Source organism: Vulpes lagopus, chromosome X (assembly GCF_018345385.1).
Source record: "Vulpes lagopus strain Blue_001 chromosome X, ASM1834538v1, whole genome shotgun sequence".
Lineage (NCBI taxonomy): Eukaryota > Metazoa > Chordata > Mammalia > Carnivora > Canidae > Vulpes > Vulpes lagopus.
Window position 1 is genome coordinate 66,877,168 of NC_054848.1, and position 18,131 is coordinate 66,895,298.

Here is an 18,131-nt window from a genome sequence, read left to right on the forward strand (position 1 = left end):
AAAATATAACTTAATCAGAAAGCTTAGATAACCAGGTGCATTATTTCTTAATTTCTATCTATAGGTTCTGAGATCTGTTGAGTTTGGAAAGTTCCTCTTGATTCTGTGAACATCTTTCTTTCTTCTTAAATAATTGCCCACTTTGTCCTCACATATTTTAGTGACTTCAAGATTTATTTTTATAAACTAGACAACTGTTTTTCATGAATATACAGTATCTTTTATTAAAAGAGAATAGGCAATGGTCAGTTACATTTTATAATTAAGTTATTCTGGATCAACTTTTCCACTATACATAAGAGGTAGTTTATTATGATTCTTTTCTTAAAATTTAATGATGTTTATTTTAAAAGAAAATTGGAGCTGATAAATATATTCTTTTTATTCTTCAAGATTTTATTTAAATTCAATTTAGTTAATATATAGTATAATATTGGTTTCAGGAGTAGAATTTAGCGATTCATCACTTACATATGACACCCTGTGCTCTTCACAACAAATGCTCTCCTTTAATGTCCATCACCCATTTAGCCCATCTCCTCATCCACCTCCCCTCCAAGCAACCCTCAGTTTCTTCTTTTATAGTTAAGAGTCTCTTATGGTTTGGATCCTTTTCTGTTTTTATCTTATTTTATTTTTCTTTCTCTTCCCCTACATTCATCTGTTTTGTTTCTTAAAGTCCACATATGAGTGAAGTCATGTGGTATTTGTCTACCTATGACTGACTTATTTTGCTTAGTATAATACACTCTAGTTCCATCCATGGCATTGCAAATGACAAGATTTCATTCTTTTTGATGGCTGAGTCTATAACATATCTATATTTCACACCTTCTTTATCCATTCATCAATTGATGGAGATTTGGGTTCTTTCTATAATTTGGCTACTGTTGATAGTGCTGCTATAAACATGGGTGTGCATGTTCTCCTTTGAATTAGTATTTTTGTATCCTTTTGGTAAATGCCTAGGAGTACAATTGCTGGGTTGTAGAATAATTTTATTTTTAACTTTATGTGGAACTTCCATACTATTTTCCAGAGTGGCTGCACCAATATGCATTCCCAACAACAGTGTTAAGAGTGTTTCTCTTCCTCTGCATCCTCCCCAACATCTGTTCTGTCCCGTGTTGTCTGTTAATTTTAGCCATTCTGACAGATATGAGGTGGTATCTCATTGTGGTTTTGATTTGTATATCCCTAATGATGAGTGATGTTGAGCATTTTTACATGTGTCTGTTAGCCATCTGGATGTCTTCGTCAGAAAAATGTGTATTCATATCTTCTGCCCAGTTCTTAACTGGGTTATTCATTTTTGGGGTATTGAGTTTGATAAATTCTTTATAGATTTTTGGATGCTAGCCCTTTATTCATTATGTCATTTTGTAGGTTGCCTTTTAGTTTTGCTGATTGTTTCCTTTGCTGTGCATAAGTTTTTTATCTTGATGAAGTCTCAGTAGTTCCTTTTTTATTTAGTTTCCCTTGCTTCCAGAGATGTGTCTAGTAAGACATTGCTACAGTCCAGGTCAAAGAGGTTGGTACCTTTGTTTGCCTCTAGGATTTTGATGGTTTCCTGTCTCACATTTAGGTCTTTCACCCATTTTGAATTTATTTTTGTATATGATGTAAGAAAGTGGTCTAGTTTCATTCTTTTGCATGTTGCTGTACTGTTTTCCCAACACTATTTGTTAAAGAGACTGTCCTTTTCCATTGGACATTCTTTCCTGCTTTGTCAAAGATTGGTTGACTATAGAGTCGAGGGTCCATTTCTCGGTTCTCCATTCTGTTCCATTGAACTATGTGTCTGTTTTTGTGCCAGCACCATACTCTCTTAATGATTACAGCTTTGTAATACAGCTTGAGGTCTGGAATTGTAATGCCTCCAGCTTTGGTTTTCTTTTTCAGTATTCCTTTGGCTATTTGGGGTCTTTTCTAGTTCCATACAAATTTTAGAATTCTTTGTTCTAATTTTGTGGAAAATGCTGGTGTTATTTTGATTGGGATTGTATTGAATGTATAGATTGTGTTGGATAGTATAGAAACTTTAAAAATATTTGTTCTTCCAACCCATAAGCATGGAATGTGTTTCCATTTCTTTGTGTAATCTTCAGTTTCTTTCATAAGTGTTCTACTGTTTTCAGAGTACAGATCTTTTACCTCTTTGGTTAGGTTTATTCCTAGGTATCCTATGGTTTTTGATGCAATTGTAAATGAGACCAATACCTCTATTATAAAGGCAATATATGGAAGACCCATAACTAACATCATCCTCAATGGGGAAAAACATAGCTTTTCCCAGGCCAGGAACACCACAGGGATGTCCACTCTCACCACTGTTGTTCAACATAATACTGGAAGTCATAGTCTCAGCAGTCAGACAACAAAAGGAAATAAATGGCATCTAAATCAGCAAGGAAGAATTCAAAATTTCAGTCTTCACAGACAACGTAATACTCTATCTAGAAAACCTGAAAGACTGCACCAAAAATTGCTAGAACTAACACATGAATTCATCAGAGTAGCAGCATATAAATCAATGTACAGAAATCTGTTGCATTTCTATACACCAGTATTGAAACAGCAGAAAGAGAAATCAATGAATCAATCCCATTTACAATTGCATTAGTATGATTCTTATGTTATGTTGAAATGCAATTCACCTCTCTCTACCTCCCTTTCCACCTCCCAATGTGGGGATTTTCATTCTACTTCTGCATTTTTAGGTTCAGTGACATGTGCCTATAGTGATTAGTGTGCATATATTAATCTATGCAGTGACTATGAAAGTATTCAGCACAAAGTAAATGCTTAGTACTTTTTTGCTGAATATAATACGGGAATAAATTCAACTTTTGTAACACAAAGATTCGTGTGCTATGATTACCAAAGAAATATTCAAGACAACTGGGAGTTGCAATGGTTGCTTTGGTCTAGGTTTTACACATAGTGGGATAAAAGTGTGATTACCTCCCAGAAATTTGTTTCTCATTCTGAGAAGTCAGGCTATTCCATAACTTGAAAAAGATATCATTGCTTATTCAAATGAAGAAGCAAATATTTCCAGATAATGTACATCCACATATACCTCAGATTAAAATCAGGGTCATTTGTAGCATTTCTTCCCATTTGTCTCCTCCATATGTTAGCATTTTGAGAAGGGTGTATGCTTCTGCATGCAAGTAGCCTTGTCTATTCAAATTTTCAGTCTGCTGAGAGCAACAATATAATGCCTATTTTGAAAATGTTCATTCTATATATTTTTAAAATGCAGTAATAAAAAAACTGCATGAAGAAACTTGAAGGAACTAAATAAAGTTTTCTTTTTTGTGAAAGAATACATTGCATCTTGGTAATTGAACAAATATATCTAATTCAGTACTGATAATGTTGAGTTTTAAGGGGATTTCCCTTTACAGGTAGAATTGCTCATGTTATGTTAGTTTTATTTCATTATGAGAGATCCTTATTTTTAAAAGGTTTCTTTTATGAATATACCAGTTTTAAATAAAAAAAAACAGTTTTAGTAGTATAATAAAAATAACCAAAATCAAGTGGCTCATCTTAATTTAATTTCCCAGAGGGTTTGTTCTTGGATTCTTGACTATACAATTAATAATAATCTCAGAGCGTGGTACACAAAAATTCTATTTTGATAGCTTTTCTGCTCATTTATTTTCCTATGATTTTAGAATTATTAAAATTGAACAAATATTTAGCCTCACCTAAGTTTTATTCTAATCTGAAACAATGCAAATGTTAATGTCACTATTGTAGGCAATGTAATATGAAGTGGATTCCTTTATTGGTTCATATATTAAGGAAGGTAACAGGAAAAAGGGGAAGGAATTCAATATATGTTTTATATGTGATCTATTTTGCCTTTAGCATATTGAATTAACACACTGGGCTTGAGAATTGTAAGATGAATAATGATCATAAAGCATTTACAAGCATCCTTTGTGGTGTTCAATTATTTCAGTCATGGCAAAACTGGACATGGGAGAAAAGAGTAATGAAATTATTTTATATGTTCAATAATGTTAACAAAGAACATAGAAATTTCTTAAAGTTTTTACTGCAACACAATGGATTGGGCAACAGATATACATATGAGCATAATTTTCTTTGCTTTTACCAGTGCTAGATATACATTAATAAATATATTATTGAAGGCATTTTAATTGTTAAAACCTTGTTTTCTTGCTTCAGTGCTAAAAAATTATTCTTGGAATATAAAGAAAATTATTTGTTAAATATAAGGAAAATGCCCTGTGGACAATGATAGTCTTAACTACCTGTCAATCAAAAGTGGAAGTTTGTTGAGACATTTAATTACAAGATAATGTAGTCATCAAAATGTCGTTGTTGTAAAGACAGCTCATTTTGGACTGGAAGTGTGCAACTACCTCCCCTGAGGTCAGAGATGTTTGGAGGTTAACTCAGTAATGACAAGTCCTTTATTATCACATTATGACATTGAAAAACTGCAATTATACTAAAATTAATAACAGTAATAAAATGACAGTCATAATTGCATAATATACAAGTTGTCAACTACATTTTTGTTACATGGTTGGAATTTTTATCTTATTAGCATACCTGCACTATGTTAATTGTTCCCAGTATGGCATAGACAAAGAAAGATTTCTGAAATTTTTCAAAAGTCATGTCTGTACTTATGGGAGACCAGTGTATCCATATATTTTCATCCCATTTATCTTCTTTCTCCTCTGCTATTTTACAAAGCTTTAAAATACATAAGAAGAATTAGTACTACCACCTGACTCAGTGTTAATATACAGCTACCAACCTTAATACTTCACCAGGTTTTGTTTTCTGCCTTTTCTTTTGGCTGAAATGCTTTCTACTTCATTCAGATACATGAAGGGAAAAGTACCTGGTTTTTCATTTTTGTTCTCTTTTATTTTATTCCATAATCCTCTTCATACTCTGGGAGAGCACATTGTAGTTAATCAAACATCTTGCACAGATGTACTATAGAGTAGAGGCACTTTTTATGTTAAAGTGTATGATAACATCAGTAATTACTTCTAAACAGTTGTAAATACATCTTTAGTACTTAGAATAATCTAAATTGCTGTAGACTATTTTTTATTTCCTAATTTTGCATAAATTAGAAAGTAGATCTCTTTAGTCTCTGACTTTTTTTCTGCTGTGAAACTGTCCAGTTAATGTAATTTAAGAGAGGATAGACTTCTCAACAAGGAGATTATTAATGGATTTACGTTTGAAGTGATCTAGCCATGAGTTTACACTTGGTAGTTGATATTTATTTATATAGAAAGCCTTTGAAAAAACGTTTAGATGCCTACTGTTTCCATTGACCTGAATTCGGGATAATTAATTTTATGCTTTTATGAACGTTCTCCCTGGTATCTGAGCAGGCCTTTTGTAATAGTGATTGATTTTTTCGTTTTATATTTTCTTGCATCTCTTTCTTTATATCTTCTTTTGAGTGTGCTTAAAAACTCCTGGACGTGCTGGGGAGAATAGTTTTCTTTTTGTTCCCAGAGTCAGAAAGTTTACCCAAGTTACTGCCCAGGCTATAACATTAATGAATTTTTAAAAATCTTTAAAAATCTGATTTCTTTAAGAGAAGTTTTAAAGTAGTACACAACATGAAGGGACTATATATATTGGACACTTATATTGGCTTATATTATTCTTTTTCCTGAGTAAAGAGAAGGAATGCTCCAGATTCAAACATGTTTTACGGGAAGCTAAAGAGTCATAGGAATTCATTAGTAATATGGCTGTGGATTGACAGTGTTATGCAAGTTTGAAAAGAATATTAATGATGATAATAATAATCAATAATTACTAAGAAAAAGTTTACTATGTTCTTGGCACTGCTTTAAGAACATCACATATACAAAAACAGATACTCCACCCAAAATCAAATGAAAAAGGTTCCAGTGAGGAAGGGCAAGATGGCAGAAGAGTAGGGTCTCCAAACCACCTGTCCCCACCGAATTACCTAGAAAACCTTAAAATTATCCTGAAAATCTATGAATTCGGCCTGAGATTTAAAGAGAGAACAGCTGGAATGCTACAGTGAGAAGAGTTCGCGCTTCTATCAAGGTAGGAAGACGGGGAAAAAGAAGTAAAGAAACAAAAGGCCTCCAAGGGGGAGGGGCCCCGCGAGGAGCCAGGCTAAGGCCGGGGCGAGTGTCCCCAGGACAGGAGAGCCCCTTCCCGGAGGAGCAGGAGCTGCACCAACCTTCCCAGGCGGAAAGGCCTCGCAGGGAGTTGGAGCAGGACCCAGGAGGGCGGGGATGCCCTCAGGCTCCCTGGGACAGTAACAGAGGAACCGCGCCCCGGGGAGAGTGTGCTGAGCTCCATGAAGGGCTGCAGTGTGCACAGCTGGACCCGGAGCAGCTCGGAAGGGCTCGGGCAGAGGAAGCGGCTCCGTGCGGAGGGGGCAGCGCGGCCAGGAGGAGCACGGAGGCGGCTATGGCAGAGAAAGAGGCTCCGTGCGGAGGGGGCTGCGCTGCTGCGGGAGCAGCTCGGAGGGGCTTGGGCGGCGGCTCCGAGGAGGGGGCTGCGGGGTGGGAGCGTGAACCCAACAGCACAGGCCCCGGAGCACTGGGCGCTGGGACACAGCCCAGAATCCGGCCTCCCCCCGGGACAGGCAGAGGCCGGGAGGGCCCAGGATAGCAAGGACGCTCCTGCCTGCGGCTGAGCAGATCAGCGGCCCCGCCCCGGAGCCTCCAGGCCCTGGAGACCAAGAGCTCCGTAGTTACTGTGGGGGCTTAATCCAGGGCTCCAGAGCTGCCCCCCCACCACTGTGGTTGTTCCTCCTGGGGCCTCACGGGGTAAACAACCCCCACTGAGCCCTGCACCAAGCAGGGGCAGAGCAGCTCCCCCAAGTGCTAATACCTGAAAATCAGCACAACAGGCCCCTCCCCCAGAAGACCAGCTAGACGGACAAGTTCCATGGGAAGTCAAGGGACTTAAAGTATACAGAATCAGAAGATCCTCCCCCGTGGTTTTTGTTGTTGTTGTTGTTTTTGTTGTTTGTTTGTTTTTTTGCTTTTTGATTTGTTTCCTTCCCCCAGCCTTTTTTTCCTTTCTTTCTCTTTTTCTTTTTTTTTTCTTTTTCTCTTCCTTTTTTCTTTTTTCTTTTTCTCTCTTCTTTCCTTCTTTCTCTCCTCTCTTTTTCTCCTTTTCCCAAGACAATTGCTTTTGGCCACTCTGCACTGAGCAAAACGACTAGAAGGAAAACCTCACCTCAAAAGAAAGAATCAGAAACAGTCCTCTCTCCCACAGAGTTACAAAATCTGGATTACAATTCAATGTCAGAAAGCCAATTCAGAAGCACTATTATACAGCTACTGGTGGCTCTAGAAAAAAACATCAAGGACTCAAGAGACTTCATGACTGCAGAATTTAGAGCTAATCAGGCAGAAATTAAAAATCAATTGAATGAGATGCAATCCAAACTAGAAGTCCTAACCACGAGGGTTAACCGAGGTGGAAGGAGTGAGTGACATAGAAGACAAGTTGATGGCAAAGAGGGAAACTGAGGAAAAAAGAGACAAACAATTAAAAGACCATGAAGATAGATTAAGGGAAATAAACGACAGCCCGAGGAAGAAAAACCTACGTTTAATTGGGGTTCCCGAGGACGCTGAAAGGGCCAGAGGGCCAGAATATGTATTTGAACAAATCATAGCTAAAAACCTTCCTAATCTGGGAAGGGAAACAGGCATTCAGATCCAGGAAATAGAGAGATCCCCCCTAAAATCAATAAAAACCGTTCAACACCTCGACATTTAATAGTTAAGCTTGCAAATTCCAAAGATAAAGAGAAGAGCCTTAAAGCAGCAAGAGACAAGAAATCCCTGACTTTTATGGGGAAGAGTATTAGGGTAACAGCATACCTCTCCACAGAGACCTGGCAGGCCAGAAAGGGCTGGCAGGATATATTCAGGGTCCTAAATGAGAAAAACATGCAACCAAGAATACTTTATCCAGCAAGGCTCTCATTCAAAATGGAAGGAGAGATAAAGAGCATCCAAGACAGGCAGGAACTGAAAGAATATGTGACCTCCAAACCAGCTCTGCAAGAAATTTTAAGGGGAACACTTAAAATTCCCCTTTAATAAGAAGTTCAGTGGAACAATCCACAAAAACAAGGACTGAATAGAAATCATGGTGACACTAAACTCATATCTCTCAATAGTAACTCTGAACGTGAATGGGCTTAATGACCCCATCAAAAGGCGCAGGGTTTCAGACTGGATAAAAAAGCAGGACCCATCTATTTGCTGTCTACAAGAGACTCATTTTAGACAGAAGGACACCTACAGCCTGACAATAAAAGGTTAGAGAACCATTTACCATTCGAATGGTCCTCAAAAGAAAGCAGGGGTAGCCATCCTCATATCAGATAAACTAAAATTTACCACGAAGACTGTAGTGAGAGATGAAGAGGGACACTATCTCATACTCAAAGGATCTATCAAACAGGAGGACTTAACAATCCTCAATATATATGCCCCGAATGTGGGAGCTGCCAAATATATCAATCAATTAATAACCAGAGTGAAGAAATACTTAGATAATAATACACTTATACTTGGTGACTTCAATCTAGCTCTTTCTACACTCGATAGGTCTTCTAAGCACAACATCTCCAAAGAAACGAGAGCTTTAAATGATACACTGGACCTGATGGATTTCACAGATATCTACAGAACTTTACATCCAAACTCAACTGAATACACATTCTTCTCAACTGCACATGGAACTTTCTCCAGAATAGACCACCTACTGGGTCACAAATCAGGTCTGAACCAATACCAAAAGATTGGGATCATCCCCTGCATATTCTCAGACCATAATGCCTTGAAATTAGAACTAAATCAAAACAAGAAGTTTGGAAGTACCTCAAACACGTGGAGGGTAAGGACCTTCCTGCTAAAAGATGAAAGGGTCAACCAGGAAATTAAGGAAGAATTAAAAAGATTCATGGAAACTAATGAGAATGAAGATACAACGGTTCAAAGTCTTTGGGATGCAGCCAAAGCAGTCCTAAGGGGGAAATCCATCGCAATACAAGCATCCATTCCAAAACTGGAAAGAACTCAAATACAAAAGCTAACCTTACACCTAAAGGAGCTAGAGTAAAAACAGCAAATAGATCCTACACCCAGGAGAAGAAGAGAGTTAATAAAGATTCAAGCAGAACTCAACGACATCGAGACCAGAAGAACTGTGGAACAGATCAACAGAACCAGGAGTTGGTTGTTTGAAAGAATTAATATGATAGATAAACCATTAGCCAGCCTTATTAAAAAGAAGAGAGAGAAGACTCAAATTAATAAAATCATGAATGAGAAAGAAGAGATCACTACCAACACCAAGGAAATACAAACGATTTTAAAAACATATTATGAACAGCTATATGCCAATAAATTAGGCAATTTATAAGAAATGGACGCATTTCTGGAAGGCCACAAACTACCAAAACTGGAACAGGAAGAAATAGAAAACCTGAACAGGCCAATAGCCAGGGAGGAAATTGAAGCAGTCATCAAAAATCTCCCAAGACACAACAGTCCAGGGCCAGATGGCCTCCCAGGGGAATTCTATCAAACGTTTAAAGAAGAAACCATACCTATTCTACTAAAGCTGTTTGGAAAGATAGAAAGAGATGGAGTACTTCCAAATTCGTTCTATGAGGCCAGCATCACCTTAATTCCAAAACCGAAGACCCCACCAAAAAGGAGAATTGCAGACCAATATCCCTGATGAACATGGATGCAAAAATTCTCAACAAGATACTAGCCAATAGGATCTATGAGTACATTAAGAAAATTATTCACCATGACCAAGTAGGATTTATCCCCGGGACACAAGGCTGGTTCAGCACTCGTAAAACAATCAATTTGATTCATCATATTAGCAAGAGAAAAACCAAGAACCATATGATCTTCTCATTAGATGCAGAGAAAGCATTTGACAAAATAGAGCATCCATTCCTGATCAAAACTCTTCAGAGTGTAGGGATAGAGGGAACATTCCTCAACATCTTAAAAGCCATCTACGAAAAGCCCCCAGCAAATATCATTCTCAATGGGGAAGCACTGGGAGCCTTTCCACTAAGATCAGGAACAAGACAGGGATGTCCAGTCTCACCACTGCTATTCAACAGAGTACTGGAAGTCCTAGCCTCAGCAGATAACAAAAAGACATTAAAGGCACTCAAATTGGCAAAGAAGAAGTCAAACTCTCCCTCTTTGCTGATGACATGATACTCTACATAGAAAACCCAAAAGTCTCCACCCTAAGATTGCTAGAACTCATACAGCAATTTGGTATCATGGCAGGATACAAAATCAATGCCCAGAAATCAGTGGCATTTCTATACACTAACATTGAGACTGAAGGTAGAGAAATTAAGGAGTCAATCCCATTTCCAATGGCACTCAAAAGCATAAGATACCTAGGAATGAATCTAACCAAAGAGGTAAAGGATCTATACACTAAAAACTATGGAACACTTCTGAAAGAAATTGAGGAAGACACAAAGAGATGGAAAATTATGCCATGCTCATGGATTGGCAGAATTAATATTGTGAAAATGTCAATGTTACCCAGGGCAATTTACACATTTAATGCAATCCCTATCAGAATACCATGGACTTTCTTCAGAGAGATAGAACAAATTATTTTAAGATTTGTGTGGAGTCAGAAAAGACCCCGAATAGCCAGGGGAATTTTAAAAAAGAAAACCATCGCTGAGGGCATCACAATGCCAGATTTCAGGTTGTACTACAAAGCTGTGGTCATCACGACAGTGTGGTACTGGCACAAAAACAGACACATAGATCAATGGTACAGAATAGAGAATCCAGAAGTGAACCCTCAACTTTATGGACAACTAATATTCGATAAAGGAGGAAAGGCTATCCATTGGAAGAAAGACAGTCTGTTCAATAAATGGTGCTGGGAAAATTGGACATCCACATGCAGAAGAATGAAATTAGACCACTCTCTTGCACCATACACAAAGATAAACTCAAAATGGATGAAAGATCTAAATGTGAGGCAAGATTCCATCAAAATCCTAGAGGAGAACACAGGCAACACCCTTTTTGAACTCGGCCACAGTAACTTCTTGCAAAATATATCCACGAAGGCTAAAGAAACAAAAGCAAAAATGAACTACTGGGACTTCATCAAGATAAGAAGCTTTTGCACAGCAAAGGATACAGTCAACAAAACTAAAAGACAACCTACAGAATGGGAGAAGATATTTGCAAATGACATATCAGATAAAGGGCTAGTTTCCAAGATCTATAAAGAACTTCTTAAACTGAACACCAAAGAAACAAACAATCCAATCATGAAATGGGCAAAGACATGAAGAGAAATCTCACAGAAGAAGACATGGACATGGCCAACATGCACATGAGAAAATGCTCTGCATCACTTGCCATCAGGGAAATACAAATCAAAACCACAATGAGATGCCACTTCATACCAGTGATAATGGGGAAAATTAACAAGGCAGGAAACCACAAATGTTGGAGAGGATGCGGAGAAAAGGGAACCCTCTTACACTGTTGGTGGGAATGGGAACTGGTGCAGCCAGTCTGGAAAACTGTGTGGAGGTTCCTCAAAGAGTGAAAAATAGACCTGCCCTACGACCCAGCAATTGCACTGTTGGGGATTTACCCCAAAGATACAGATGCAATGAAACGCCGGGACACCTGCACCCCGAAATTTATAGCAGCAATGGCCACCATAGCCAAATTGTGGAAGGAGCCTCGGTGTCCATTGAAAGATGAGTGGATAATGAAGATGTGGTTTATGTATACAATGGAATATTGCTCAGCCATTAGAAATGACAAATACCCACCATTTGCTTCACCGTGGATGGAACTGGAGGGTATTATGCTGAGTGAAGTAAGTCAGTCGGAGAAGGACAAACATTATATGTTCTCATTAATTTGGGGAATATAAATAATAGTGACAGAGAATAGAACGGAAGGGAGAAGAAATGTGTGGGAAATATCAGAAAGGGAGACAGAACATAAAGACTCCTAACTCTGGGAAACGATCTAGGGGTGGTAGAAGGGGAGAAGTGTGGGGGGTGGGGGTGAATGTGTGACAGGCACTGGGGGTTATTCTGTATGTTGGTCATTGAACACCAATAAAAAAATAAATTTAAAAAAATTTTAGAATTGTGGAACTAACTAATAGGACAGAATGTTGAGAAAAGAAAAAAGAAGAGGAACAACAGTCTTTTCTTGGCTTTTGTTCAATGTCAAGGTTAGAGTGTCAGTGGCCATTAAATTGAATTCAAAATAGCTTTGATGATGGCAGCTTGCTTTCAGACAAATATTCCTTGGTCAAGTTATACAGTCATTTAAATAAACATAAAATGTAAGCTTTTATTTATCTAATACTTTTTATTGTAAATTTTTTTTCATTTTAAACTACGTAAGCTTTGTTTTCCTCCTCTTTCAATAGCCTCAAATCTAATATGAGTCAAATAATGACATTTAGCATTTCTAAAACACCTCTCTAACTTTTCTTCATAAAGTCACCATTGATATTTCTGTGAATACTTGTGTATTAAAAAGTAGACATGATTCCACTGAAAAACCAGTGCTTTATTCAACACCAGGCTTTCTTAAGAAACTTTAATTTTATAAATGCTTTTTTTGAAATATTTGTTATTATATAACCTATGTAGTTCATGCCACATGATAATTTACAGTATTGATTACACAATAAAACTTAACTCCCATAAACAAAAAAGGTTCCAGTATTATCTGTGTTTTGGAGATGAAGAAATTTAGGCACAGAGAGAGGGTAAGTAGCTTGCCTCAGATTAGACAAATAAGTTGTACTGCCTTGAAACTTTCTTCCTCATGCTTCTAGTTTGCAACTAGTATGTTGTAAAGGTGGGATTCAAATCCAGCCAATATTTAGAGTCCATGTTCTTAAATCAGTAGGCATATCATTGGACAACATACTCTAAAAAGCACTGGAATGCAAATCAGGAGACTTGGATTGCTAATCTTATTTATTGATACTAAGTAGTCCTATGATCTTGCACAAGGTTATTCATTGGTCCCAAATTTCCACATCTGAAAAATAGACACGTTCAGGGGTCCTTAATCAGGTTGAGAGCTTCAAGAGCAGACTAATTCATTTGGTATCCACTCCTTGCCCAGTGAACTTTGTTTCAATGTGTACCACTTGTTAGGTTGATTATAGAGCATGAATTTAAAGTTTTCATCCAAAGGTGAAATACAATTTATTAGTTCAAGCTGTCAAAAGATGGAATAGGCTGACTTAAGCATATATCATCAGTGAAGATGTTCAAACAGAAGTTGGATGACCACTTGATGGGATGCTTAAGAGAGAATTTAAATGTCAATTGGGCAGTGAAATAGACTAGATGATTTCCCCTCCCCCCAGCTTTGTTGAGATATGATTGATAAATCAAGTTTGCACAAATTTAGATTGTACAATGTGATGTTTTCCTAAGGTGCACAACATTATGATTTCATATACATATACACTGACTTTTAATGTTTCTTTCTATCCTGAGATTTTATGATTCTACAAATCTTATCAACATCTCTTTCATTCATTTAACAAAAGTATCTATCTACAACTATATCTAAGCACATATATATGTGATTATGTGACTATACTGTATTTATTTTTCTTTAAGAATCTGACTTGAATGAATCTTGCATGAATTTCATCTATTTAAAAAGCTTATAGATGGTCTAGCTCTAAATAAGCTAAAATGTAAGAGGCAATTTTGCTTATTTTAATTTTTAAAACATTGATTTATAGTTCAATATGGCATTACACAGGAAGCTTCAGATATTTACTAGCAGACATTTTGGAATGGAACATATTCTAAGTAGATGTAACTACATAAAGAATGGCACTGGGGATAAGTTGTGCTCCCTTGACAGTTTCTTCCTCATGCTTCAATTATAAACAACTTAGTGGCTGTAAATATGGGTTCTGGAGAAAATATTGTCTAGGTTTCAGTAAGACTCTCTCACTACTACTACCTGTGAAATTTGGGAAGCAATTTAACCTTTTCGAATCTCACTTTTGTCATTTGTAAACTGGAAGTTATGACCCTTACCTCCTAGAATTATTGTTAGAATTAAATAATTTAATATATAGGTCTTTTAGTCATTTTATATCTATATCCTTTCTCTTTTTTAAATTAAGTTTTAAATTTTAACTCCAGTATAGTTAACATCCAGTGTTATATTAGTTTAAGATATACAATATAATGATTCCACAATTCTGTACATTACTCAGTACTCATCATAAGTGCACTTTTGATGTGCATAAGTGCATAAAAGTGCATCTTTTAAGTGCCCCTATTTCACCCAGTGCTCCCACTCATCTCCCCATTGGTTTGTTTGTTCTCTATAGTTAAAGTCTGTTTCTTGGTTTCTCTCTCTGTGTTTTTCTTTTACACATTTGTTTAGTTTATTAAATTACACATATGAATGAAATTATATGGTATTGATCTTTCTCTGACTGACCTATTTCACTTAGCATTATACTGTCTAGATCCATCCATGTTGTTGCAAATGACAAGATTTCATTCTTTTTATGGCTGAATAATATACCTATATCTATCACATATTTATTATCCATTCATCAGTCAACAGACACTTGGGATCTCTTTCCATAATTTGGCTATTGTAAATAATGCTGCAATAAACATAGGGATGCATATATCCCTTTGCATTAGTGTTTTTTTATTTTTGGGGTAAATACCTAGTAGTGGTATTTTTAACTTTTTGAGATACCTCCATACTGTTTTCCACAGTGATGCACAAGTTTGCATTCTCACTAACAGTGCAAGAGGGTTCCTTTTTCTCCACATCCTCACCAACACTTGTTTCTTATATTTCTTAGTGTTAGCCATTCTGACAGGTGTGAGGTGATATCTCATTGTAGTTTTGATTTGCATTTCCATGATGATGACTAATAATGAGCATCTTTTTATGTGTTTGTTGGCCATCCATATGTCTTCTTTTTAACGAATTTCTTTGTCTTTAATCTCACACAGCTTAAAATACAATATGAAATCAGGCTACAGTATATAAAAAACTCTCCAGCAAAATGATGTGGCATCAGCAACTAAAATAAACAAACAAAAAACTCCTCCATAAGAATTTTTTTTGCATTAAAAAAAACACATAGACACTTACATCACTACATCTCTCTAAGCTACCTCAGTTCTGATTTTTAAAAAGCACCTGCTTTTCCTTTTTTTCATCTTGCTTTTAAATGTTCAGCTTTTTAAAAATATAAATTACATGAAAATACAAGTTGGAAAATAGTCAAACACAGTATAATATCTTTTTCACCCCTATACTTCTCAGCTTAAAAAAAGTTCAGTAACTGAGGCAGTATTACTGATAGAGATAATTTCATTTTAATATATATATTTTATATATGTATATGTATACATATATTTATGGTTCCTTGAAACTTCTTTGGAATGGAGATATGAGTTCAATACATTTACATAGACTCCAACAGAAAGCAGCATCCAAACATGACTAGAACAGAGAAGGTGTGATTTTCACCATGAAGATTAGGCAGGTTAATGCTCTAAAACCCAGAGTGTTCATCCCCAAAGTGAGGAAAAGCACATCTGATCTTTGAATGCCACCTCCAATCCCCAAAGCCACAAAACCGGGGCTCTGTGTAGGCAAGTCCCTCCCCTGCATGGAGAGGGAAACAAAAGTGACCCTGAACCCGATCACCAAAACCAACATGGGTTAAGGCTTCTCCAGGAAAATAAGGGTTTCATCACTAAACCAGATTCACCCATCCTTCCTACCTACCCATCCTTCCACCCACCATCCTTCCTCCTTAAACAAGTTAACATGCTTTTAAAAAGCATAAATGCAACAATTCTGCTACATTTCCAGTGTATAAACCACCCGCCACTCTTCCTGGGATGGTCTCTGGCCTCTGGACAGAGGGAGAAAAAAAGCACCTGGCCAGATGGACAAAGCTGTCTTCATTAGCGCACTAGCTGCAAATACTGAAAATGGCAGACCTAGAGGAGAGAGGCCTCTTAGCAAACAAGCCAGGTGAAGAGCACGAGGAGGCACTTCCTTATCTCTTATCTGCTACGGAGCTACTGTAGGACTTTGACACACTCACACAAGGGGAATTCTCAGCATAAATTCCAAAGGAAAGGCTGGTGCACTGAGAAAGTTGTGTTATGCCAGGTTGCGGACAGCAAGCAATGGCCGATGCTCTGCCTTGGTTCTACTCTTGCCCCCTACTGAAATGTGGAAAGACTTAACCGAAAAACCCAGGTATTATTTTAGCGGCAGTTCTGCACGTCTGCAAGCACACATGCACACACACACACACTCATGTCTTTGCCAGTGCCCAACAAAGATCACATAATCTAAGAGAAAACAATGTAGTCCAACGGTTCTGCCTAACACTCCCTGAGCAGCTCCTAAAATATTTCGAGAGCTTCATTAAGGCATCTATCTGCATCTGGAAGCCAAATCTGTCTTTGCTTCCCAAGTGGACTCTCCGATGTATCTCAGTATGAGCAAACTCATGAATCACAGAGCTAAGTTTCTGGTAAGTCAGGGTCTGCAAGAGGACCCGGGGGTCAACGATCCTCTTTCTAGAAGATATGCTAGCAGGTAGGTAGTACTTCCAGTCTCTCAGCTTGAGCCCCAGCAAGGCTAGCCCTGAGAAGCCCACCTTCAATGTCTCTTTCCTTTTCCCACTGAAGTCAATGAGAGCTGTCCCTCTGCCAGCATCCTTTTTAATCAGGCATCTATTTGGGGCAGGGGGCTTGAGTGTATTAGGCACTCTTCCTCACTGGTCAGATGTTGGTTCCTACCCTCCCCCCACCCCCGGGGCCCCGGGGAATAAATCCAAACATTTGCAGACCACCCTTCAACACTGCCCCAGTCTATTCAGCTTGTTGTTGGACTTTGGGAGGAAGTAGAAATCTATTCGGATCTCATGGACCACCTCATTCTCTTCACTCAAGCTCCTTTTATTTTGTTTCCTTTGTTGTTCACCTCTTCTGCAATCATTCACCTTCACTTAAGCTGTGCCAGGAAAACAGATCCAAGCACAGGCCCTTACAGTGTCTGCATGCTTCACTCTGCATACACAGCCTCACCTGACACCTGACTCCACTAGCTTCAACTTTTCAAGGAAAGCCATGCACTTCTCTTCTCAAAGACAGCCAAGCCACATTTTACTTCTATGCAACCTTAATTTCCACTGTCCCTAAAACCCAGGATGTCTAAATGGCTTTGTCAGACACTCTTCAAGTCATGCGATGATCGCATTGCTCTTTCACTCACGGGTCGGAAAGCTGTACATTTCTCTCTACTGGGTAACAGGGTAGTGGGGGGGATGCAATAAACGTGGGATGCTGGGAAAATGAGACATAAAGGAGAAAGTGTAGAGTGTTGGTCTGGAATGACATGCATTCAGGACTTACTTCCTAAGACCTGAGGGGTGATGCCCATGCACATAGCGTTTATTCCATGTCATATATGTTATAGGTATAGAACCAACAAAGAAACAAGTCATTCTTCCTCTTTCAATCTCCTTTCTATGACTTCAACAGTGCTCCTACATTCACTGTGATCCAAAACCAGGGCTGCAAAAATACATTCAGTTCAAAGACTTAATGCTTCTTAGTTCAATGTTAAGTCCAAACCCCGAGAATCCAATAATGGCAGGTAAGTAGAGGGGCGTGATCCTTTTTTAAAACACAGATGAAATTCACATGCACAGGTCCCTTGTACCCAAATCAGCATGATGTTTTTTTCCCTTCATATAGAAATCACATGAATTTGGGAACCCTGATCTCAGTAACAGCACTTTGCATTTCCAGTGGGGTCTATATAAAGAGTTTCCTTGCACTGCGACAGAATTCTCAGCCGGCAAATAAAAACAAACTTGCATGATATCTCAATACTGAGACCACCTTAGAGCTTAAGATGATTTTTAAGAAAAAAAATACTGACACAAAATTTAATAAAATAGATTTTAGCACAAAAACAGTTTGGGCCTCTCTCCATTGAAGACCATCTTTGTTTCAA

The 18,131-nt window shown here is 37.8% G+C and overlaps 1 protein-coding gene across 1 annotated transcript in view; it reads left to right on the forward strand.

The window, feature by feature from the left end:
* Positions 1-18,131, forward strand: part of DACH2 (dachshund family transcription factor 2) — a 688,250-nt gene that overhangs the window by 115,789 nt on the left and 554,330 nt on the right. The gene's annotated exons all lie outside the window — the stretch shown is intronic.